Source organism: Mixophyes fleayi, chromosome 3 (genome assembly GCF_038048845.1).
Source record: "Mixophyes fleayi isolate aMixFle1 chromosome 3, aMixFle1.hap1, whole genome shotgun sequence".
Taxonomy (NCBI): domain Eukaryota; kingdom Metazoa; phylum Chordata; class Amphibia; order Anura; family Limnodynastidae; genus Mixophyes; species Mixophyes fleayi.
This window is the reverse complement of record NC_134404.1, coordinates 163,091,998-163,116,630: the sequence shown is the minus strand read 5'-3', so window position 1 is coordinate 163,116,630 and position 24,633 is coordinate 163,091,998. Positions and strand designations below refer to the sequence as shown.

The 24,633-nt window shown below is 39.4% G+C and overlaps 1 long non-coding RNA gene across 2 annotated transcripts; it reads left to right on the top strand.

Moving 5' to 3' along the window:
- Nucleotides 1-5,705: 5,705 nt before the first annotated feature.
- LOC142142807 (uncharacterized) lies at nucleotides 5,706-23,277 on the top strand. Of its 2 annotated transcripts, XR_012689339.1 has the most exons (5): nucleotides 5,706-5,942; nucleotides 17,105-17,178; nucleotides 20,100-20,239; nucleotides 22,661-22,837; nucleotides 23,164-23,277. It is a non-coding gene; the product is annotated as an uncharacterized LOC142142807 (long non-coding RNA). The 2 variants fall into 2 exon arrangements; XR_012689338.1 differs by lacking the exon at nucleotides 20,100-20,239 and having other exon boundaries at nucleotides 5,720-5,942.
- Nucleotides 23,278-24,633: the final 1,356 nt, after the last annotated feature.

The following is a 24,633-nucleotide window of genomic DNA, read 5'->3' as shown; positions in this document are numbered from 1 at the left end:
AGATGCTCAGACATCAGATGCAAGGGTCTATTTATTGTATCACTGCAAATCGCAGCAATATACTGTATAATGCAGTACAGCTACAATTTATTTTGACAGGGCATACTAGACGAAGTCCAGCTCCCATGCGGACATGTTCGCTGGCAATGTAGCGCTAAAGTCATGCATGCACAATGGATTTGACCCAGCAGAGCATCAAGTGATGACTTTCTGGCTTCAAAGGACCCCATAGGAGAAGGTAGGCTAAGGCCATTTTGAGATGGCATTAGTATACAGCAAAAAGCACTGCTTTTCACTGCCCAAAGTTGTTCCATCTATACTACTCTCCCGATTGTGTTTAGACAACCAGAGGCAGAAGTTGTTTAATCTCAGCACAGTTTGCGATAGTTGGAGATACATATGCTGGATTTTTATGTGTCCATATTTTTCCAAGAAAACCCCAGATGTTTCAAATACTTATTTTCGTAGAATTCAACATGTGCATGCGGATTAACAATATTCATGTGAAAATGCTTTGATAATTGCCTCTTACAGATAAAAGGAAGTACGTACAGACAAGGGAGACTTCTAGTCCTGGTCTACGAATCCAGAATTATGGGAACACTAGTGCACAAAAGTTTAACAACCCTACTAAAAAATAAGCAGCATGATTTATATTTAAAATAATAAACATAGTATAACTTTTTTATAACACATTTTACTTACAAGGAGAAAGAATAATAATGTGTGATACAGCTGCACTTAATTGTAGCAACTGTATGAACTCCTTCATGTTTTACTTCAAACGGCTCTTACTCTGATATCACGAAAATCATTTAGGCAGTTAAACTCTGCTCCTGCTCCCTAAATAATCTTTTTTTTAGCTGTCCAGGGGCACCTATTCTTTTTATCTCTACATGATAAAAGCTTTTTTGCTAATGTACTTTTCCCCACATATCATTTAGAAAATAGTGTTTTATTGACATGCTGTACTTCTTTTCTCCTTTCAGCAGCTACAATAAACATTTCTATGACCACTTTCTATTTCATATTGTGTATACAGTAACTTATGCTATCAGTCAAACCCATAAAACAAATAATTGTTTTAAATGGAATAAACTGCTTACATACTATCTGTCAGTAAGCGTATAAATTGTCCTGGTCTATCCTATTATGAACAAAAGGAAAAAAAAGATTGTTAATGTATTTTTTGGAGGCCATGGACAAGTTGGTCTACCTCAACAATAAAAGATTGATTTTATAGTCTAGTAATAATATATTCCTTTTAACCATCTCGCAAACCAATGGCATAACTAGGGGGAAAAAAACCAGCGTCAATCATTTTTTTTTACTTCTGTGGCCTATTTATACAGATTTTATTTTTATTTTGTAATTATTTTTTATCTTTTTGATCCAAGCAGATATAATTTGTATGTAAACGACATTAAAAATAATAAGCACAATGTTATAGGAGAATAGACGTTATATTAAACATGTTATTATGCATTCGCTATTTCCATACACTGTTCCTAAATAACCTTGTTTAATTGCACACACACTTCTCCTTAGAAACCACACCTACCCCAGTCTTTTCCACCACAAATAACAACATCATCATCATCATTTATTTATATAGCGCCACTATTTCTGCAGCGCTGTACAGAGAACTCATTCACATCAGTCCCTGCCCCGTTGGAGCTTACAGTCTAAATTCCTTAACATATGCACACAGATAGACAGAGAGAGACAGACTAGGGTCAATTTGATAGCAGCCAATTAGCCTACTAGTATGTTTTTGGAGTGTAGGAGGCAACCGGAACACCCGGAGGAAACCCACGCAAACACGGGGAGAACATACAAACGCCACACAGATAAAACCATGGTCTGGAATTGAACTCATGACCCTAGTGCTGTGAGGCAGAAGTGCTAACCTCTGCGCCACCGTGCTACAACCAGCAGAGTTCTTTGTTCAATAGTTACTGAATCAAGGCTTTATGGAACCCACAATCCAATGCAGATGTACTGTATATATACTTATACAATAATATTACAACATATCTTCAATAATCTATCACACCGAACATTTAATAGTTCAGCCTAGATGATACAATATCTGTGGGCATATACTACATTAATTGCCATTACTGATGTCTTCTTGTTTCCCATATGATTCCTATCATCATGTGTTCCTATTATAAATTGCTCTGATAGCCTCTTTGTTTAATGTCCCATAAGCAATCCTTAGTGGGGAAGAAGAGCAGAGGAAGAGAGGGAGGTGGGAAGGACAATATGGAAAGTAAGAAAAATAGTTGCATTCTCACCATCTAGATGGACTGCATGTAAAACCAGGCTCCAACTGTATAAAGCCCAGGCCAAAAATCCCAGTGTCCATGTGTGTGATGATACTCCATAACACATGTGAATATATACGGCACATTTGCTCACACGCGGCAATGTCTGTGTATGTGGACACTCTCTGGAAGCCCTGGCACCTAGTACAGACGCAGCAGGTCCAGGCTCCCAATATCTGGTCATGCACCAGCGCAGAAGTATTGTACAGAATGCTCCCTCAGTGATGTAATTGCAGGGATAGTAGGGAGAGTGGGGAGAAGAAAGATGACATGAGCAGTCCACTCTGTTACACACACACACACACACACACACTTATATCTATATTGGCAGGGACTGGATCCTGCTTTTGTCGTGTTTACAAACAAAACAAATGCATAGTTTGGTATCATCAGTCACTTCAAATCATGTGATTTTTATATGTGGTATGTTTAGAACATATTTGTGAGGAACAAATGTATAGCTAGGTAATTGTGTGTGCTTTTTAAAGATGTCTCAACTGTCCTTATTTAGTCAGGACAGTCCCAATTTGAGGGCACGGTCCCGACAATTGGGACAACTTTGTCACACGGGTGGGAAATTTGGGAGGAACGTCTCATTAGTTGCTGCTCTGCAGTGAATGAGACATTATCCTCACCCATCTCCCCGAGTCTATGAATGCAGAGGTGTAGCCTGTAGCCATGGTGCATGAAGAAAGCACATATCACATACACCCCTTCCCAAAGTAAGTGCACTAGGGGAGATGGCCAGAATATGAAGATTGATAGTTTTGACTCTCTGTGCCTCAAGCTGATTCTCACTGTCCTGAAAGTCTAAAGTCTGTTGGGAGAGGGTAATATTGGAGAGGACGAGGAGGAGTGAATGTGAAAAGGAGAAGGTAAGATGGAAGGTAGAACACAGCAGGGGGATGGACAGGACATTGTGGAAGATAATAAATGGAGGACAGCAAGGGATAGTGTGAGAAAAGGACCAAAAGAGAGATAGAAGAGCAAGAGGGCCATACTTTTTAAATTATTATTATTATTGAATACATTTTGAGAATAGAAAAACAGCCTGAGAATTATGTCCACACGCCCACATTACCCGTCCCCAAATGCTCCTCATTGGGTCCAACATTTCTTTACATGCCTCTCAGACCTCCCACATGCTCCAAAATAACACCACATGCTCTGACTCCCACATCCCACACCTCTGAACATGCCCCTCAGACCCCCTCACATGCCATCAAACCTCCCCATGTGCCATACAGACCTCCCCACATGCCCACCAGACCTAATCACAGGCCAACCAGACCTCCACACGTCCCTTATGTGCCATCAGACCTCACCACATACCATCAGATTTCCCAATATACACACAGGCCAAAACAAGTGTCCCTTTCCATGCCCCTCATACCTCTCCATATGCTCATTAAATGCCAATCAGTCCTCCCCATATTGCAACAGACCTCCCCCCATGCTAGTCCCTCAAATTTCTCCACATACCCACTTAAATTTACAGAGTATTCAACACTGTCAATATTGATATCCAATGCAAATAGGCAGACTGACAGAATGAGTCATAATGAGATTTATTGCAACCTAGCTTGCACTGCAATCCAGGGGAGGGCTGGCTGATTTCAGCCCGGGGGGCAAGCACACAGCAGTGGCCCATCCTTAAAGAGTGGTTTTTGGTGCAATATATATTTATCTATATAAAAAGAGGCTATTGTAGTGTTGCCTAATCCAGATATATATATTTTATGCCCAGGCCCAGAGCTGGATTAAGGCTCTGGGGGGCCTGGGCACTTTATACTGGGTAACCCCCTATGATGTAGCATGGTTATCATTTTAGACAAATACACAGGCAATACTGTATGCACTACTGTTAGGTGCACACAGTTCTGCCTTCACGAGCAGTACACGGTGAAGCGGGACATACCTCCCAACTGTCCTAAGGGAAACAGTGACCCAAGTTCGGAACTGTCTCACCAGATTCAGGACAGTTGGCAGACTGTCCTGCTCTCTCCTACCTGTTCTTGTCACTGTTACCCCTTGTAGCTGCTGGTTACTTTAACTCATTTGCTGGTTGTCTGGATCCTGGAATATTGGAGGCCCTATTTGGAAAAAAAAAATGGGTACATAAAGTTTAGAAAACTCCAACAAGTCCCAGTGTTAAATCAATAGCACCCACGTTTTATAATTAGGCCTCCCTCCAGCCACAACAATTTAAAATAATAATATTCATATTTGCTAAATAGATCTTTTTCCCTCCAACCAACCCTGACATTAGATAGCAAACACATTTAATATATAAACCTATTTCCCTCCCCTCAAACAGCCCCAGCATTATTTTAAATAGCATTTACGTCTAACAAATATAACCATTTCCCACAATAATCCCAGGCATTAAATAATTCATAATCACATTTAATAAATAGACCTCATTCTCCCCAAACAGCCCCACAATCAATTAATAGCTCACCACCCCAGCATTAACTTAAAGGTGCAATTACGCCATCTTAAATTCATAGGACCCACTATTAAATTAAATTGTCCCACCATCACCCCACAAATAAAATAGCACCCAATACTTAGCCCCCACCTGCACTCCTCGATTAAATTGATAGCCTACCTCCCACATTATATTAAGACCCCCCCCTCTCACACACACTACATTCCTAGACTTGTCATTCCCACACACAATACATTCATATACTGCCCCCCCCCACACAAATACATTCATATACTGGCCCCTCCCATACATTCATATACTGCCCCCCCTACACACACACAGATACATTCATACACTGCCCCGCCTCCCCACACTCGCACAAATACATTCATATACTGGCCCCCACAAACACACACAATACATTCATACATTGGCCCCCACAAACACACACAATACATTCATATACTGGCCCCCACAAACACACACAATACATTCATACACTGGTCCCCACAAACACACACAATACATACATATACTGGCCCCTCCCATACATTCATATACTGCCCCCCCCCCCCCCCCACCTACACACACACACACACAGATACATTCATACACTGCCCCGCCGCCCCACACACACAATACATTCATATACTGGCCCCACAAACACACAGACATTAATTTAGCATACTGACACTGACATACACAATATTAATATAATACACCCCCCTCCCCCGGCACTTACCTGGCTCAATCCCACGCGCTTTCAGTTTCTTCAGACATGGGACGGCACCTGTGCAATGCACGGCAGAGGTGCATCGCGCAAGCATAGAAAGTGGGAGGGAGGGGGGGGGGATCGTTAGGATCCACGGCCAATTGAAGGTGGCTGGTCCCGGGGGAGGGGCCAGCCACCGAGTACAAGCCTGGCGGCCCGAAATAAAGTTTTTATGTCCGACCTTGGGGACACATGCCCCCCTGCCGCACGGCCCAGTCCGCCCCTGCTGCAATCAGAGCGTGGCAGGATGATGAATGTGATGTCAGGTCAAACCATCAATTGCCTGAAACACTGTCATTGTGGGCAGGGCTCTTTTCACTTACATGGGAGGAGCAACTTTCCCCCGCTGGGCTGCTTGATGAGAGAAGATTATTGCCATTGGGATCATTGGCGTGTGGCAGGCTTCTTGGTGAGTCTGAGCACCTTACTGTCTCTAGGGCTCACTTAAATCAGATGTGTGTTTTTCCACAACTGCTGAAGTAACTATGGTTTTCAACATCTGCATTTGAGCTTGGATAGTCTTCTTGGCTAGAGAATACATCTTAAAAAATGCATATCATTATTGAAGCATATAAACTAGCATTATTGGATAAGTACATTAAAAGGGTAAATTAGTAGTCAAGCATTCAATGTTATTATTTTATTTCCTAACTGGGATACAAATGCTATACACACTAATACATTAGCATTTGTGATTTTCCACCACTGAATACTGCATATTACTAACGTTATTTATTTAGTGTATTCTACAGAGTAGCAATCAATTTCTTTGTTTAATTACATTAAAAGTAAATACATAAGAAGTCTGGTATTATTATTATTTATATAGTGGCAATCATATCGCACAGCGCTGCACAGAGAATATGTCCCTGCCTCATTGGAGCGTACAGTGTAAATTCTCTTCCCTACACACACATTTGGGTGCACTTTGTAAGCAGCCAATTAACCTACCAGCATATTTTTGGGCAAACATGGGGAGAACATACAAACTCAACGCAGTTAGGGCCCTGGTCAGAATCAAACTCATGACCCGAGCGCTGAGAGGTAGCATTGCTAAGCACTGTGGCACTGAGCTGTAGAATACCTGATATAAAAGTGAATTCCTCTAGACTTCTTTGGGAATATAACTCTTTTCATTTATATGCATCTATTTCATTTTCCATGGAAAGTAGATGCTGATATTTGCCAGCTGTAAAGTGTTTACCAACAGTCTGTAGTACTTTATGTGTACTCCCATAGTCTTGGTAACTTGACCTATTTAGTTGTCTTTTAAGTTCTTTTTTTGGCACAGTGTACATGCTTGCCTAATGTGGCTGAGGTGAGGTAGCCAGAGAGGTTAGCTCCACTTGCACCGTCAAACTTTCTAAGACACTGAGATGCTCTCATGGAGATTGTTGCCCCAAGCATTGTATAAACAAAGGAGTTGTTTTTTGGTATACTAACTATGTCACACTTCTGGATAATATTCTTTAATGTAGTGCACAGTTCCTTAGTAAGCAGCACAGGCAGCTTCTTAGCTCTTTTACCTCTGATTTCTAAACTTGCTAAATTATCACTCAGTTCCCTTTCAAGTTTTGTTAGGCTCTCATACATGTGCGCATTGACTTGTGCTTTATTCCTATTTTTTTATGTTTCCAAAGGTAGTTTTGCTGCTTTTCCTTCCTGTCTTCCTGCAAAGAAGAGAAAGAAGAAGAAAAAGCGGAGACTGTAAGTAAACTATAGTTTTCATATATGTAGTTTTCTCTTTAGTATTCTTTAGAGAATAAAAATACATAAATTCATCAAAATCCCATCAAGGGGGGTGAGGTTGTCTTAAAAATCCAGCTACCAAATCTATAAAATCTATAGGGGGGGGGGGGTAGATGACTATTCTGGCTCCCAGTTTATAATTATTTTTTTTAAACTTGATATACTGTAGGCAAATCTATAAAAAAAATATAGAGGATGAGAATGATGAGACTGTTCTGGCGCCCAAGATATAAAAAAAAATAAGGGGGTTGATATTTTTATTGTACCCAGTCTGTAAAAAATATGGGACTGTTTGGGAGAAATAGGTCTTTTTATTTATGCTAATAATTTCAGGGCTGGTGTGTGTGTAGGAGGTCTACATATTAAATGGGAATCCTATTAATTTAATGTTGGGGCTTTGGGGGGGGCAGTACATGCACATATTAGAAGTGAATGATTTTAATGTTGGGACTGGTTTGTAGGAAGGAGGTGTTTACATTCATAAATGTAAACACTATTTAATTTTGGGGTGAAAGGCGCTTAATTATTAAACGTGAGTGCTATTAATTTAATGTTGAGCTAGTTGGGGTTAGGTTGGTCTAGTGTATAGTCATAGCGGGCAGAGCCTTCTTACCTCTGTCTGTATTACCCTGTATTGTTTTATTACTGTGTTTGTTCCCAGTTGTAAAGTGCTACGGAATTTGCTGGCGCTATATAAATAAATGTTGATTATTATTGCTCTACTTTCTAGGAGTTGAATAATAGCTATCTCTTTTCCAAACAGGACCCCAACACTTCTGGATCTGGCCAAGCAGCAGCTGACTTGAAGAAACCAGCAGCAGATGCAAGAACAGGTAGGAAAGCACAGCATAGGGATAGAGGGTGGTCTAGCGCCTGTAGAAGGCTAAGCGCTGCCACTAGGAGGCAACGCTGACTCACCCCAAGATATGGAGGGGGAACAACAATGTGAGAGATGTAAGGGGGCAATGTGGAAGATACAAGAGGGGCAATATTTGTATACGTGCAACACTATCTTTATACATATTAGACCAGTGGTCCGCAGAGCTGTACAGAGAACTCACTCACATTAGTCCCTGCCCCATTGGAGCTTGCAGTCTAAACTCCTTAAAACACACACATACACACACACACACACACACACACACACGGGTCAATTTTGATAGCAGCCAATTAACCTACTATTATGTTTTTAGAGTGTGGGAGGAAAAGAGACATGTCTTTAGGTACGAAGGGCTGGCCACATATATAACCACTAAGATGTACTTTATCAAGAGCTCAATACTGTATTTACTGGCCACACAAATAGATTCTTAAAATAGGATAACATACACCCTCTCAGAGGATAGAGAACTCAGAAGTGGAAAGATGCAACATGGTGATACCTGGGCAAATTATTATGCATAAAAGTATAATATGTGATTTTTCAGGTGTCTGGCCACGCCCCCTCAGCAGTGCACTGTGTCACACACACACCTTTTTATGGGCCCCTACCGTTCCATTCCCCTGGTGGGCCCTTCATGCCCCAGTCCGACACTGCAAGTAGTCATTTAGTGATGCAGTTACAGGTGACTATCTCCATTCAAAAAGTTCACCATCTCCATTCTTAAGCACTTCTAGATTATGGGTATAATCAACTTTTTCTAACATGCCTGTGTTTTGAGTCTCTTGGAAAGAGTTTCACTGCTTTTATTTGCATGTTTCCTTTGTAAGTGTCAAGATACAGGGCCAGCGCTACCATTAGACAAATCTACGTGGTTGCCTATGCAGCCAATGGTTGGCAGGGGGCACCTAAAACACTGAATGAGTGATATAATTTGTCACATAATGTGTGACATAATGCTTTACAACTACAAACTCAACTACCGCCTTAAAAAAGTCTTTGAAACACAGTGGTGGCTGATCCTGGGTGGTTGCAAGCACCTTCATGAGCAGCAAGTGTAAGAATGCCAGAGATATGAGGACCTGGAGAAACATCTATAAGGGCTTCTTTGTCGCATTCACTAAACGGCTGTTCTAGGTAGGAGAATGACTACACCCCAAGAAGGGTTCTGCTTCTGAATTAATTATTATTTGATAAGGGTAATATTTTAGTATATTTTAGGCTGCATCAGTATAGTGCACTTGGGAAGTTCAGGTAATGGAGGGATCCTTCTATGAAAACATACTAAGGTCCAATTGACAAGCTAACAAAAAGTAATATCGCCTAGAAACGAGCACATTCCCAAATTTTGGTTTTTAAATTTTGGTTTCTAATGCTGGTCCCCAACAAATGGAATTTGTTACCAATTTGACTAGGCACAAAGAAGCTGAAATTGGACTGTTTAGCACTTGGGACTAGCAAAATCGCATGGGCACCAGAACCTCTTTTAGCCGCAAATTATTTGGAGAACCTGAATCACGCTAAATTCTATTAGGAAATAAAAAGTGAATGTTGTGTTAACCTGGGTAAAATGTGTTTTTCTGTTCACAATCAAAATATAAGTGGGTGGTACAACAGCCAATGTAGATCAAATTTGCGTATTAAAAAACAAACAAACACATTACTTGCATAGTCATTCCCTAATCTCAAGTCTGTCTCTATATTTATATACATTTTCAATAAATGCATGCAGTATAGTGATGAAACAATAGAAATTCTGTTTGCATCGATTTGCTTGAATTCCGATATCTCATTTTAATAGTCTCTCTCTGCAAAATGAAATCTACCTTTTGCAAAGGTCCGCAAAACTAGATTCCTCCTGCATTTAGCAAAGAACACTTCTTCCCACTGCAATGTTCGTTTTGTCGCTACCAATAAACATTGTCCATTGCGATTATTGTGGCTCCAACGCACAAAGAGATTAAATAGCAAAAGATAGCAGGATTTACAGCAAGCCATGATGATGCATAAAAGGTATATATATACAGGAAAGTATAAACCAAATATATTACATTACTCAAGCGCGTCCTGGGCCCACGTCCATATTCAGTGGTCTGCAGTCAGGAAGAGAGAGCACTGACCCAGGGACTTGCTTATATGCAGTATGAGTTAACACAAACAGTGAAGATGTCACAAATATACACAGATAACACTAAGAGAGGTCTTCATTTGTCCAGGGTTAACGATGTTATAGTAGACTGCTGGTCATAGGTCAGTTCATTTGATCTCTTCTCTAAACGTGGGGACAGCTTATTCTAACTGTTTTACGTGTCTTCCTGCCAATAAACCAGGTGAAACTGACCCATAAACAAAGTACTTTTGAGTATTAATCTCATACCATTCATAACTATGCGATCGTTTCTCTATTGACACCAGACTTCAGCTAGTTAAATATCTAATATATAAAAGCCTAGCGGCGTGTGTTAGTGTGTGTGTGTGTAAAAAACTACCGGGTGACAGAGTGCTCAAACTGCAGCGCTACATGCTGGGCAGAGTTATATACTACACTGACCTACTAAATTCTTAGCATTATCTAATATATAAAAGCCTAGCGGCGTGTGTTAGTGTGTGTGTGTGTATGTGTGTGTGGAAAAAACTATTTTCTCAGAAAGGGCTCATCCAATTGACCTGAAATTTGGCATACTGACATTATTTGACAAAAAAATTATAATAGTGAAGTCAGTTAACTTCCATCATCCCCCCTTCCCCCCGTGGAGGGATAGTAAAGGCTAAATTTACGAGTTGAGGGCTCAAACTCATTTTCGTGATGTAATTTTACCTCATGAACACACATGCTGTGTTAGTGTGTGTGTGTGTGTGTGTGTGTGGAAAAAACTACCGGGTGACAGAGTGCTCAAGCTGCAGCGCCACCTGCTGGGCGGAGTTATATACTACACTGACCTACTAAATTCTTAGCATTATCTAATATATAAAAGCCTAGCGGCGTGTGTTAGTGTGTGTGTGTGGAAAAAACTATTTTCTCAGAAAGGGCTCATCCAATTGACCTGAAATTGGGTATACTGACATTATTTGACAAAAAAATTATAATAGTGAAGTCAGTTAACTTCCATCATCCCCCCTTCCCCCCGTGGGAGTGATAGTAAAGGCTAAATTTACGAGTTGAGGGCTCAAACTCATTTTCGTGAGGTAATTTTACCTCATGAACACACATGCGTAGTATACTTAACACAGTGAAGAAACCTGATGAAAGCACCATATGCATGGACGTCATTACTGTGCTACCCGCCTTCCTAACAACTTGGCAAACACCTACTATTACTACTCACGCCTCCCTAACAAGTCGGCAAAAATTACTACTCACGCTCTACTGACAAGTCTGCAAAAAACTACTACTGACCCTTTCCTAACAAGTCAGCAAAAATTACTACTCACGCTGTACTAATAAGTCCGTGAAATATAAACCACAATCCAACTTCTATAGCCCTCACTATCAAACAATAGCAAACCAATTCATTATCTTATTTTTATATTTTTATTCTTATTTAAATAGGGAGATCAAAAAAATACGCAAATGAAGAAGAGAGGCGAAGGGCTAAAACTGCCCAAATGCGCAAATCAAGACAGAGTCAGAGTGAAGATATGTGAGAGCAGGAAAGAGAGGCAAATAGAATTGCAATGAGACAGTTAACAGAGAGTCAGAATGACCAGATGCGAGAGCAGGAAAGAGAGGCAAATAGAATTGCAATGAGACAGTTAAGAGAGAGTCAGAATGACCAGATGCGAGAGCAGGAAAGAGAGGCAAATAGAATTGCAATGAGACAGTTAAGAGAGAGTCAGAGTTGACGAGATGCGAGATCAGGAATGAGAGGCAAATAGAGTTGCAATGAGACAGTTAAGGGAAAGTCAGACTGAAGAGATGCGAGAGAAGGAAAGGCAGTCAAAAAGAGATGGAAGGAGACAGTTAAGAGAGAGTCAGAATGACCAGATGCGAGAGCAGGAAAGAGAGGCAAATAGAATTGCAATGAGACAGTTAAGAGAGAGTCAGAGTTGACGAGATGCGAGATCAGGAATGAGAGGCAAATAGAGTTGCAATGAGACAGTTAAGGGAAAGTCAGACTGAAGAGATGCGAGAGAAGGAAAGGCAGTCAAAAAGAGATGGAAGGAGACAATTAGCTGACGCTAAAAAGAAAAAGTTAATGACAGATGCGTTACCTTTAAAAGCTAACAAACATGAAAACGCAGTAGACCAGCACTACTGTGGAAACATGAATGTAAGATGCGAGTTTTGTAACTCAAAGAATTTTTGGGCCAAAAGGCCACAAGATGCAAACTATTTATGGAAAATATAAGAAATTATAACAATTCTTTTGCTTTTGCATCAATGGGAGCTGCTATAACTACACCAAAAGGAAATTGACCTTATTGCTTTCGCATTCAAGGTCAGATTTATCATTGAACTGGAACTTTACATCCAGAAGTTGGGCAACGAAAGTTTGCTCAACTTTACATACTTGATACTGACGATGCTTCAAAGGAAAGAGCAGATATGCCAGAAAATAAAGATTGTGATGAGCGTATTATGGAAAAAATTGAGAAATTACTAAGAGAAATGAATAAGTTGGTGGAGACGTATAGAATGTTACAGGAGGTTGAAAAAGATGCTAAAAGGGAAGCAATGAGGAATAATACGGAGATGCCTAATATTATGATGGCAATTAAACAAGACCGAAAAAAAGATCCTCGACGTTACAACGTAGCAAGAGTGAGTGAAGTAGCTGTGGTATTTGAAAATACGGATGGGGAACCTCCGTTTAATAGAGATATTTTGGTTCATTTAAGACCAAAACCAGGAGTTCCTCCTTTGAAAAGACTGAGCATTCTTGATCCCAATCTTGATGCTATGGTGTATCCACTATTCTTTCCACGTGCGGAACAAAACTGGAGCACTGAAATGAAATTGATTGGAGCGAATAAGAATGATTGCTTGACTATGATGATGTTTTACAGCTTCAAGCTGTCCGTAAGAGATGAGTTCAATCCTCTACTCAATGGTGGAAAATTGACTCAGCAATATATTGTTGACACTTATGTCAAAGTTGAAGCAAATAGATTAAATTGGATCAAAACCCATCAAAAAGATTTGCGAGTAGAACAGTACAGTGGCTTGATGGACCACTTTAATGAAAGAGCTGAAGAGGGAGGGATTCCTCCAGGGAAAATGGTAATTTTACCATCTTCTTTTGAGGGAAGCCTGAGAAATATGCAACAAAGATACCAGGATGCAATGGCTATTGTGACTAAATTTGGGAAGAAATTGTAGAAAACCTGGAGCCTTGGCAACAGGTAGAACATAGACCTGATATGGTAGCGAGGGTTTTTCATTTAAAACTTAAAAGTTTACTTGATTTGAATGAAGGACTATTTGGAATGCAAGTGGCAAGAGTTCACTCTATTGAATTTCAAAAGCGTGGACTTCCACATGCACATATTGATTATGGATTCAGAGTCAAAGTTAAAGACAGTGGAAGATATTGATAAGATGGTGTCGGCTGAGATACCTGATAAAGAAAAATTTCCACGACTGTATGAAATCGTCACCAAAAATATGATTCATGCGCCATATGGCTTGAGAAACCCCCAGTCTCCATGCATGGACAACGGAAAATGCATGAAGAATTTTCCAAAAGAATTTTGTAATGCAACTGTAGGAAATCTAAACGGTTATCCAAAATATATGAGAAGAAAAGGGGTTGAGCATGAGGTGAATGGAAAAATATTTGACAATTCATGGGTTGTACCTTACAACGCATATTTGTTACTGAAATATAATTGCCACATCAATGTTGAGGTGTGTGCATCAATACAAAGTGTGAAGTATTTGTTTAAATACATATATAAAGGACATGATTGTGCCAATGTTGAAATTAAAGTAGATAAACATGATGAGCCTGTGAAGCATGTAGATTCGAGATATGTGAGTGCTCCCGAAGCAATATGGAGAATATTTGCATTTCCAATGCACATACAGACACATGCCATCATACGATTGGCGGTGCATATGCCTGAACAACAGAGAATATTCTTCGACATAGAAAATATGGAAGACTTTGTACAGAGATTGAATAAGAATTCAACTCTGATGGCTTGGATCAAGCTGAATGAAACCAATGAAAATGCTCGCCAATTTTTTTATCGAGAAATTCCTGAGCATTTTGTTTTTGAAAAGGGAGTTTGGAAAAAGAGACAGAGAGGAGGACACAAGGTGATTGGAAGAATGTACACGGTGGGGTTAAAAGAAGGGGAGAGATATTATTTGAGATTAAATTTGTTACACGTCAAGGGAGCTACAAGCTTCCAAGATTTGAGAACTGTTGGTGAAGTGGAATATTTGACTTTTCGTGAAGTGGCAAAAGCAAGAGGATTTTTGCTTGATGATACGGTGTGGAAGTCGACTATGGAAGATGCAGTTGTGTGTAGTATGCCTCGGCAACTGCGAGATTTATTTGCATACATTTGCGTGTTTGGCTCTCCGACTGATCCACGCAAATTGTATGAAGAATTTAAACAAGATATGATGGAAGATTACTGTCACAGACTTCATACGCAAGACCCTACTTGCAATGAATGTGAGGGCTATGCCCTTAGAGATATTAATGATGTGTTAGCTTCCCATCAAATGAGTTGCGCACATTACAGACTTCTGAGTCCTCCAGTTTATTTGCCAAAGATTGATCAAGAAATTGATCAAGAAAAAGAAAGGCAGCAAGCAGAAGAAATGAGCCTTACGTTGAATGAAGAGCAGAGAAATGCATATGACAAAATAACAAAAGCAATTTTAAATAAACCTGAGAATTTGTTCTTTATTGATGACCCTGGAGGAAGTGGAAAAACGTACCTTTATGATAATTTGATCCATTTTATGAATGGGATAGGAGAGAAAGTGATTACTGCTGCCTCGACAGGCATTGCAGCTAATCTTTTAAATGGAGGAAGGACAGTCCATTCCTTATATGGACTTTCAATTCCAATTAATGAAACATCTGTATCCAGAATTAAGCCGACATCCGATCAGGCTAAGAGCCTTCAGCTCGCAAAATTATTTATAATTGATGAGTGCACAATGGTTTCTACCCATACACTCAATACAATAGATCGTCTTTTGAGAGAAGTGATGAAGAATAATATACCCTTTGGGGGGAAAGTGATTTTACTGGGAGGTGACTTCAGACAATGCTTGCCGGTTCTACCGCATGCAATGAGAGCTGCCATTGTGCAAGGAAGCATTAAGTTTTCGAGCACATGGAGGCAATTTAAAAAACTTGAATTGAAGATTAATCAGCGATCGGAAGATCCTGAATACAGTGATTGGTTGTTGAAGTTGGGAGATGGAGCTTTTACAAATGAAGATGAATTTAATGAAGAAACGATTGAGATACCACACGACATGGTATGCGATGATAATGTTAAGGAGATATTTGGCGAGAACATTTCGATCGACATGGTTAAATCTATGTCGAATCGAGCAATTTTGTGTCCCTTAAATGAAGACGTTGATAAACTTAATGAAAAGGTGATGGAGATAATGGAAGGTGAATTTATGATTTATTTGAGTGATGATGCAGTACAAGTAGACGATAACACTGAGAAAGAAAATTTCCTAGTTGAGTTTTTGAATACCTTGACTCCTTCCGGAATGCCAAGGCACAGATTAAAATTGAAAGTTGGAAGCATTATTATGCTATTGAGAAATCTGAATGCAATGGCACTCAATTAGTAGTGACAGCACTGAAAACGAATGTGATACAAGCAGAAGTTTTGACTGGCTCTGCTAAAGGAGAAAAGGTGATGATACCTCGGATTGACTTATGTCCATCCAAAACAGGACTGCCGTTTAAGCTAAGATGGCGGAAGTTCCCTTTGAAGGCGGCATTTGCTATGACCATTAACAAGTCACAGGGTCAAACACTTGACCGCGTGGGTATTTATTTACCGCAGCCTGTGTTTGGTCATGGACAATTGTATGTCGCATTTTCACGAGTGCGGAGAAGCAGTGATGTGAAGGTGCAGGTTATGAATACTGCCCTTTAAGGAAGACTGATTGAGCACAGTGATAAGGTGTTTAGCAGAAACATTGTGTATCCAGAGGTTTTAGAACAGTAAGGCGATGGAGATGAAGGATGTGGCGATGAAGATGAAGGATGAGGTGATAGAGAAAAATGATGAGGTGGTGACATGTGGACAAAACCACGTTAAAAAAGGGCGCTTGCGTCGGGAAGTAACGCTCTTCCCCTGAGGAGGCCTGGGCTAGGCCCAAATACATGACAAGAACCTTTTTAACACCTTAAGTAGCTTGATTTGACTAGAATGCATGAGTATCATGCACGGGTTAACTTGTAGATTAATGTGGCCCTGAACCATAATTACCCTTACTGTAGTATTATCTATGTATAAATAATCTCTAATACATTTCACTAATAAATAAATGTGGATTGGAACCTTAATAAATGTGTACTATTTATAAGTGTAATGTAAATGTGTGTTATTAGTCCATGCGATTGTGTCATTACATGTGGCGTAATAATCGCAATCACACGGTACACCAATATTAATTAATGTAAAACATTTAATTGTTCAAGGTTAATATAATATTGCACCTATCAAGTACACTATAGCGCACTTATTGTTCTTGTAAATCTTGAGGATGGGGGGATTTTGGGGGCTATCCATTGGTGATTAATTAAAAAAAAAATTCTCACAAATGTATTTTAACCCCAAGTATATTTGTTGCCAAACATCAACTGCAATGCTCTGAGGTATTGCTTGCCCTCATCTAAATCCAGAATACAACACCTGAAGCAGCAAAACATAGGATTGTTTTTACTCTTCTCTATAAAGTTATAAGTGTAACCCCAGAACTTTTGCTCACCCTGATTTATTTTCAGATTTCAGCTGAAAATTGCAGCAAAATGAACATTTTTTAAAAAAATTCTATTTGCTTCAATTCACCTGAACCCAGGTACGTTTTCCCTCATCCTGTCAGTGTTACAATCTCTGTTGGAACAGTAGACAGCACAACACAACAAGAAAAACCTAAGGAGTGTGCTTTAAAGTTATTATTACGGTTATTTTGCATTTCTTATAGAGTGTAATTATTTTGTATTTTTCCGTTTTGTTTTAGTGAAAGAAACCTGTTGATTTTTTGTGGCTTTTTAGAAAGCTTAGTAATATTTTTTGTGTTACTTTCATTTTGTTAGCTTTTCTAGCAGCCATTGCACCGTTTGGATTTTTTATTCCTGTCATGTGCCTGCTGAATGATAGTTGTAGAGATGCTTCTCTAACTGGTTTGTCAAATTGGTAAAAAATGTGAAAATTTGCTAGAATTTCTCGAATTTTAGATCTTTTTTTAAAAATCAAGACAAGTTTAGACATTTGAACCATGTTCCAACTGGTTTGAACAGCTTGAGCGTATACATTTTAACAGTTTTTAAAGGTGAACGGTAAGCGTGAACTGCAAAATTCAAATACTGTAGTGTTTACTGTGTGAGGTAAAGAAATCTAAAATGCTTTCTTATTATGTAGAATATTATTATTTACATAGTGTTTATAAAAAAAAAAGCGAACTTTGAATACGAATGGCAAACTTCGAATGATAATTGCAAAACTCGGACAGCTAATGCAAGCCGCAGATTTAGTATCTGAAAATAGATTGCCTAATGTAATTCCATTTTGTGAGGCTATGAGACCAGAATCTGCAAACACGGATTGTTTTGCTAAAATTCTAAATAAGTTTTATGGGGATAAGAATGAAGCAACACCTTTCCTTGCTTTATTACAACTGGCACAAGCATTACTTCTTTTCTTGTATAATGTACTTAGCAATGTGGAGATGTCAAAGCAGATTTGCCCTTTTTTCTGTGCCAGATTTAGGTTTATCATGTGGTGGTAAATATTCATCCTCTTCTGACCATCGTTGACCATTGGACAAGAATAAATGTTCTTCTGAGTTTTACTATAACATCAAGGTGCTATTGCCCCATCATGCTCATCATGTTAATCCTCGAAATTCTGTTGTAACTGGCACTTCATTGTAATTTTAGATGTACATCATTTGCACTACTCCTTGATCCTGACATATTGTTCGCAAAATACGCAAATCTGTCGTGATTTGGTGGAAAGGATGATCAAGATTTACTGGTTTCATTATCATCTAACTGCCAGTATTGGCCAGCTGGTCCATAATTTCATGTGTTTGGCTGAATTATTTTATGAGATACTTTTATTTTCTTCACAACAGTTGTTATTCTCTTTATAGTAACTGAAAACTAGATATGCTCAGGCTCGGTTCTCCGAGAACCGAGGCCACTTGAACTTAGCAGATCCGAGTACCGAGCTGAACCGGCTCAGTACTTTCGCTTGCCCTCGGAATTGAAAACGAGGCAAAACATCATCGTCACATTGTTGGGTCTCGCAGGTTTTGGATTCTATAAGTACCACCCTACACGGTGATCCAGCTCCATTTCACAGAGGGACACAGAAGGGGTAGCACAGTTCTTGGCAGTCTCTAGTGCAGTTGGGCAGCGTCATAGCTGTAAAAGAAAGAGGAGGAGTAGCAGTGTTCTCTAAAGTCTCCAGTGACATTCTACTGAGTTATAGCTCACACAGAAACAGGAGAGCTCCATTTCTCCATTGCTAATTGTCATTGCTGAAATAGAAATAATCGAGCTGGCAGGCTTGTTCTAAATCTGCCGTCACATTGTACTGTGTTATATAGCTAACACACAACCAGGGCAGCTCCATTGCTCTATTGTTGATTGTCATTGCTGAAAAAGAAATAATAGGGCTGGCAGTCTTGTTCTTAATCTGCAGTCACATTGTACTGTGTTATCTATCTAACACACAAACAGGACAGCTCCATGGCTTCAATTAGATGGGATGGACAGACTGGTACATGATGAAAAAATATTTTTGCGTATTTGTGTTGCAACAAATACACTAGTTGAGATGCCAATGTCTTGCCTGTGTATTTGTACACATACAGTGTGTGTTAGTGGTAAACAGTGGTGGAAGTGTTCTGTTATACAGTGCAGGGACACACCCAGGGGAAGGGGGGTTACTTGGTGCCTGGAAACCTCCCTCCCAGCCTGGGGCACTATATGCTTGCGGTGGCTTGCCCCTTTTATATGATGGGGATAGGAATTGCCCATGTATATGATGACGATAGGAAGAGTTCAAGAGCAGCCCAGCACTGTCTAAAATTATAGACACGCCCCCATTCATAATGATCATTCTCATTGGCGGCATGGCTTGGAAACCCCTCTCTAGAAATCCTGTGTTTGCCCCTGCATTGGTGTGCCATACCACCACTTCTCCTAGTGCCTTCATTGCAAAGCTATGAAATTTAATTCACTTACTTTTTCCATCCTGCCATTTCTAAATATCCATACAGCCACTTCTAAACTTCCAATTTGACTATTGGCGGTAAATATATAAGGTGGCTATTTGCATATATGCAAATATGTATCTACAAACTACTGATGGTCTGTATATACATTTATGTACATGATATGTAAACCTCAAAATATGACATCAACTGTACAACACTGTAAAAAAAGGTACATGCCAAAGGGGCATGCTTAACTTGCATCCGAACACCCTTACTTCACTGCACTTTCACATTAAAGCCTCCTAAGCTGGTGCTTGTTGTGTGCATGAGCAGTGTGACAAACTTTACACAATAAACATATATACACAGTGCAAATACTCTTCTGTCCACCACCAAATCACAAAATAACATATTCAGTAGAAAAAAAATAAATTTTTGGACCACAGTGAGTACTTTACTGACATTTACTGAAAAAAAATTGTTTTTCTTGCACAACTCACTGCAGTGTAGTAAAAAAAATAGTAAATTTATTTTCTGCATATTTGGTTACTTAGATCACTAATGTCAAGTGGTAAATAGAAGAACATAAACAATAGGCTTTGGATTTATTACCGTACTGAATGAATTAAAAGGTGGGGTGATGGTCACAGCTAACATTACCCGTAGAACTATCCATGGACAATGACATCACAAGGTGATATAAGCTCTGTTAATACAGCTATAGACATTTGTTAGTCCATGCTGATTGGATTTTTTTAAGTTCTATGCACAGTGATTGGCCTGATTCTCCATTGGGTGTAAATTATTTGACAAGTCTTTGGTGAAATATCAATTATTAAATAATATAACTCTCTGACTGTAAAATTAATATGCCCATCTCTATGTGCAGTTGGGGACATTTAGATTACATTTCTGTACTATTTTATGCACTACTACTATTATTAAACCATTTTCTGGCAATATGACTGTTCTCCCCATGTCTACATGTGCTTCCTCCGGGTGCTAGAGTTACCTTCCATCAATTAGTTAATTGTTTTCTGAAAAATAGACCCTAGTCTGAATGTGAGTGTGTGTGGTAGAGAATTTAGATCGTCACCTCCACTGGGGCAGGACCTGATGTGAACGATTATACTTTCTCTATAAAGTGTTGTGTAATATGTTGGTACTATATAAAAAAGGGTTAATAATATGATTTAAAAATAAATAATGGATGAAAGGGGTTAATATGTACAATAATAAATATGAATAATATAGTTTAAAGCCCCAGTTAACCTTAAATACATGATGGCTGATATAAAAGAGTTACTAAATAGAATGTGTAAAAACGTCAGGAGCTTATAAGAAATTAACATCTTTGAGATAAAGTTGTACTTGGGAAGGCAAAAACAGCATCCAAATGAGATCCAAACGAATACAAAAGCCCTCTCTCCAGTTATCAAAGTAACATTAAAGATAAAGGTGCTAATGCGGGGGGACACTTGTATATAATCTATTGGAGATACTCATATCAAAATCTAAACCCAATGTGCACTAGTGTATCTGGCCACATATAAATGTATCATAATAAATAAAAAAAAATGATAAAAGAAAAACATGCAAATATAAGGTCTCTCTGTCAGGGCCGGTGCAAGGTTTTTCGGCGCCCTAGGCAAAATTTCAAACTATGTCCTCCCCCCCTGCAGCACCATGTCCTCCCCCCTTGTTGAACATGTCCGTCCCCCCCCCCCCCGCAGCACAACACACGCACAACACACACACCTCTGTACTTACCAGGAAGTTTTCTCCATGCTCTGCTCCTCTCTGACAGGCGCCTCACTGACTGCCGTGCCGTGACGATGACGTCACTCCCGACAGTCAGTGAGGGAAGAGAGGGGCATCAGTGCGTCCTAGCATTGAGGGGGGGGGGCGGCGGTGATCAATCACCCCACCCTCGCCATGGATCAGATGAAATCGTGCACATCTATAAAGCTGTGCGTCGGCCGCTGAGTTTAACTTCCATGCCGCTGCACAGCTTTATAGATGTGCACGATTTCAGTGGCGCCCCCCAGAGCCTTCTCCCTGTTTATGTGTACATTTATATAGTTAAAAGAGTTGACTATGATCAGACAGAAATTCTAGAACTTATATATCCAAATGAATGGTTCATTGGTAAATATTGTAAATTTGAGCTGTATAGTCAAACAGGAGACTATTACTAGATAGTACAAATGTTGAAATTGTATTGTTGATACTACCTGTAGAGGACTAAAATGAGATAATTGGATTGCCACATAGTGGGAGGGACTGATCACTTAGGATAGGGTTACCATCATTTTTTTTTAAAAATATAAAACAATCCAAAATACCTATGTGATCTGAAATTTGCTTAGGCCATAACGTCCTCCACATACATCATTTGAGGTCCCAAATAAGGTAATGCAGTTTTTGGAACCAATTATCCTATTAATATGTGTTTATTAAAAATGTAAATTATGATAATACTAGGATTGTTAGTTAAATATTTGGGGTACAAAAAAAGTATATGTGTCTTTGTAAAAACCAGGACACTTTGTAGCCCTATCATGCAGTCAGGGCTGGTGCAACCATTAAGCTACCCTAGGCAATCGTCCTGGTCTCCAGTGGTTAGAAGGCAGCTAAACACTGTCAAAATGTCAACATTCAGTGTTTTTATTTTCCCTTTTATCTCACACTGAGCTCTGGCTGCTGACATGGAGGAGCAGCTTCTTAGCTGTGAAGATGGTACTCCATGTCTCTGATACACTTGGCATTGATGTTACAACTCATCACCAGAGAACCTGTAGAGGTCTCTGCCACCTTCTGATAGCATTATGGGAGTAAGTGCCCCTATGGTGGTACTAGTGGGGGAACTTATGGCACTTCCCCTATCCCCGTTTGCAGCGTTTCTGTTTACTAGTGGTCTAAGAAAATTGGTCTTTACCAGAAGTTATGGCTCATAGTCTAGCTTCCAGTTTTATTAATCCAATCTGGCCAGATGTATTAATATAAATTGGTTTTATAATTTAAAAAATATTTCTCTAATTTCTACAAAAGTATATTTTGGCTATATGCATCAAGGTAATTAAAAGAAAAGTCTTTCCTTCATATCTGCCTTCAGAGAGCCGCATTGTGCTGCTTTCCATCTGCAGTGTGGCCGAAAGAAGCGTTAGGGCAGATCAAGGGCGCACATTCATAGTAATGAAATTAATCACTACCGTGTGGATTTGTGCCGCTCTCACCCCTCCTCACGCTGGAATCCTCCTGAAGTGACAGAGGTCAGCTGTGTTCTGTCAAGGTATGCAAACCTTTACATATATAGTTGTGGAATATTATTAGTAACACTTTTATACAATGTCACTTTTATGAGATCCTGAATGCAATATTTCCTGTCGGTTGTATTTGTGTAGGTTTTGTTTACAGATGTGAAGATAGTTATTTTTGATTTTGTCCGTGAACAATAAACTGGTTTGAGCTCCACTGTGCTTTGTACTTGCTAATTCTCTTGGTATATAATTGTGAAGGAAAACCAGGCTTTAATTATAACAGTTTTGCTTAAAATAAGCCTTAAGTATTGTTTTTCTAACTATGATTTCTTTGCTTTCTCAATTTTTTTTTTTTCAGATGAAAAAAAGTCAAACCACGTATGTCTCAACATGCTAAATAAAGCAAAACAAACTGCATTGTTTGTATGTAAATTCTGAGTCATATATTAAAAACTTTAAGGAATAAAACAAAATGTGCATTAAACAAAAGGGAAGTAACACTATTTCTGAAAGTCCAGTAAGTAAGATGACAGTAGTTCATGTAAAGTCATTACCGGTCAGAAAAACACAATTTGGAATTCACTTTGTGTTATGAGTTATTCGACAAAATAAACAATTGCAATTGCATTTTTTAAAATTGAATTAGTTTTTTAAACTACTTTTCTGTTTCAAAAACAATTTTATCATATCTCCCAACTGCCCCGATTCAGGCAGAATTTGAGCTAGATTTACTAAACTGCGGATTTGAAAAAGTGGAGATGTTGCCTAAAGCAACCAATCAGATTCTAGCTGTCATTTATTTAGTGCATTCTACAAAATGACAGCTAGAATCTGATTGGTTGCCATAGGCAACATCTCCACTTTTTCAAACCCGCAGTTTAGTAAATATACCCCTTTGTCTCAGTCTCAGTGTTTTTAGTGGAGAGGTAGAGGGCTGAGGATGGCATAGCACTTCCGAAATGCTGTCCCAATGTGATGTGTCCATGACCCAGCCATAAAGTGCCCATGCCCCCTTCTCATGTGAACCATTATGAAGTGGTAGTGTGCTCTTGCTGGCCTGAATTGTAAGCTAGAGGTGTTATACATCAATATATGCTAAATTAAATATTTCCATAATTAATTTGATATATCGCCTAATATTAAATAACTGATTGTGCAGAGCTCCACAAACAGCCCAACAAGAAATGACAAATCACCTGTAATAATAAGTCAAAGACCTGCATACATATTTATACTACTGACATTATACCCATACTGCAATTCGTATAGGAATATGCCCCACTGCAGGACTCTATGTGGCACAAACAGATCATACATTACACATGTTGATAAACTTACATATATTTACTAGAGATGAGCGCACTCGGATTTATGAAATCCGAGCCCACCCGAACGTTGCCGATCCGAGTCGGATCCGAGACAGATCCAGGTATTGGCGCCAAATTCAAATCTGAAACTGAGGCTCTGACTCATAATCCCGTTGTCGGATCTCGCGATACTCGGATCCTATAAATTCCCCGCTAGTCGCCGCCATCTTCACTCGGGCATTGATCAGGGTAGAGGGAGGGTGTGTTAGGTGGTCCTCTGTCCTGCTATATCTCGTGCAGTTAAGTTCTGTGCTGTTCAGTTAAGTTCTGTGCTGTGCTGTGCTGTGCTGTGCTGTGCTGTGCTCAGTCCAGTGGTGCTGTGTCCTGTGCTCTGCGCTTCTAAGGGCATAGTTATTTCCCCATTATTCCCAAGTTTTTTTTAAAAAAAAAAAAGTTATAAAAAAAATTTAAATAAAAATTTTTAAAAAAAAATAATTATAACCAATTTTGCAAAGCCAATC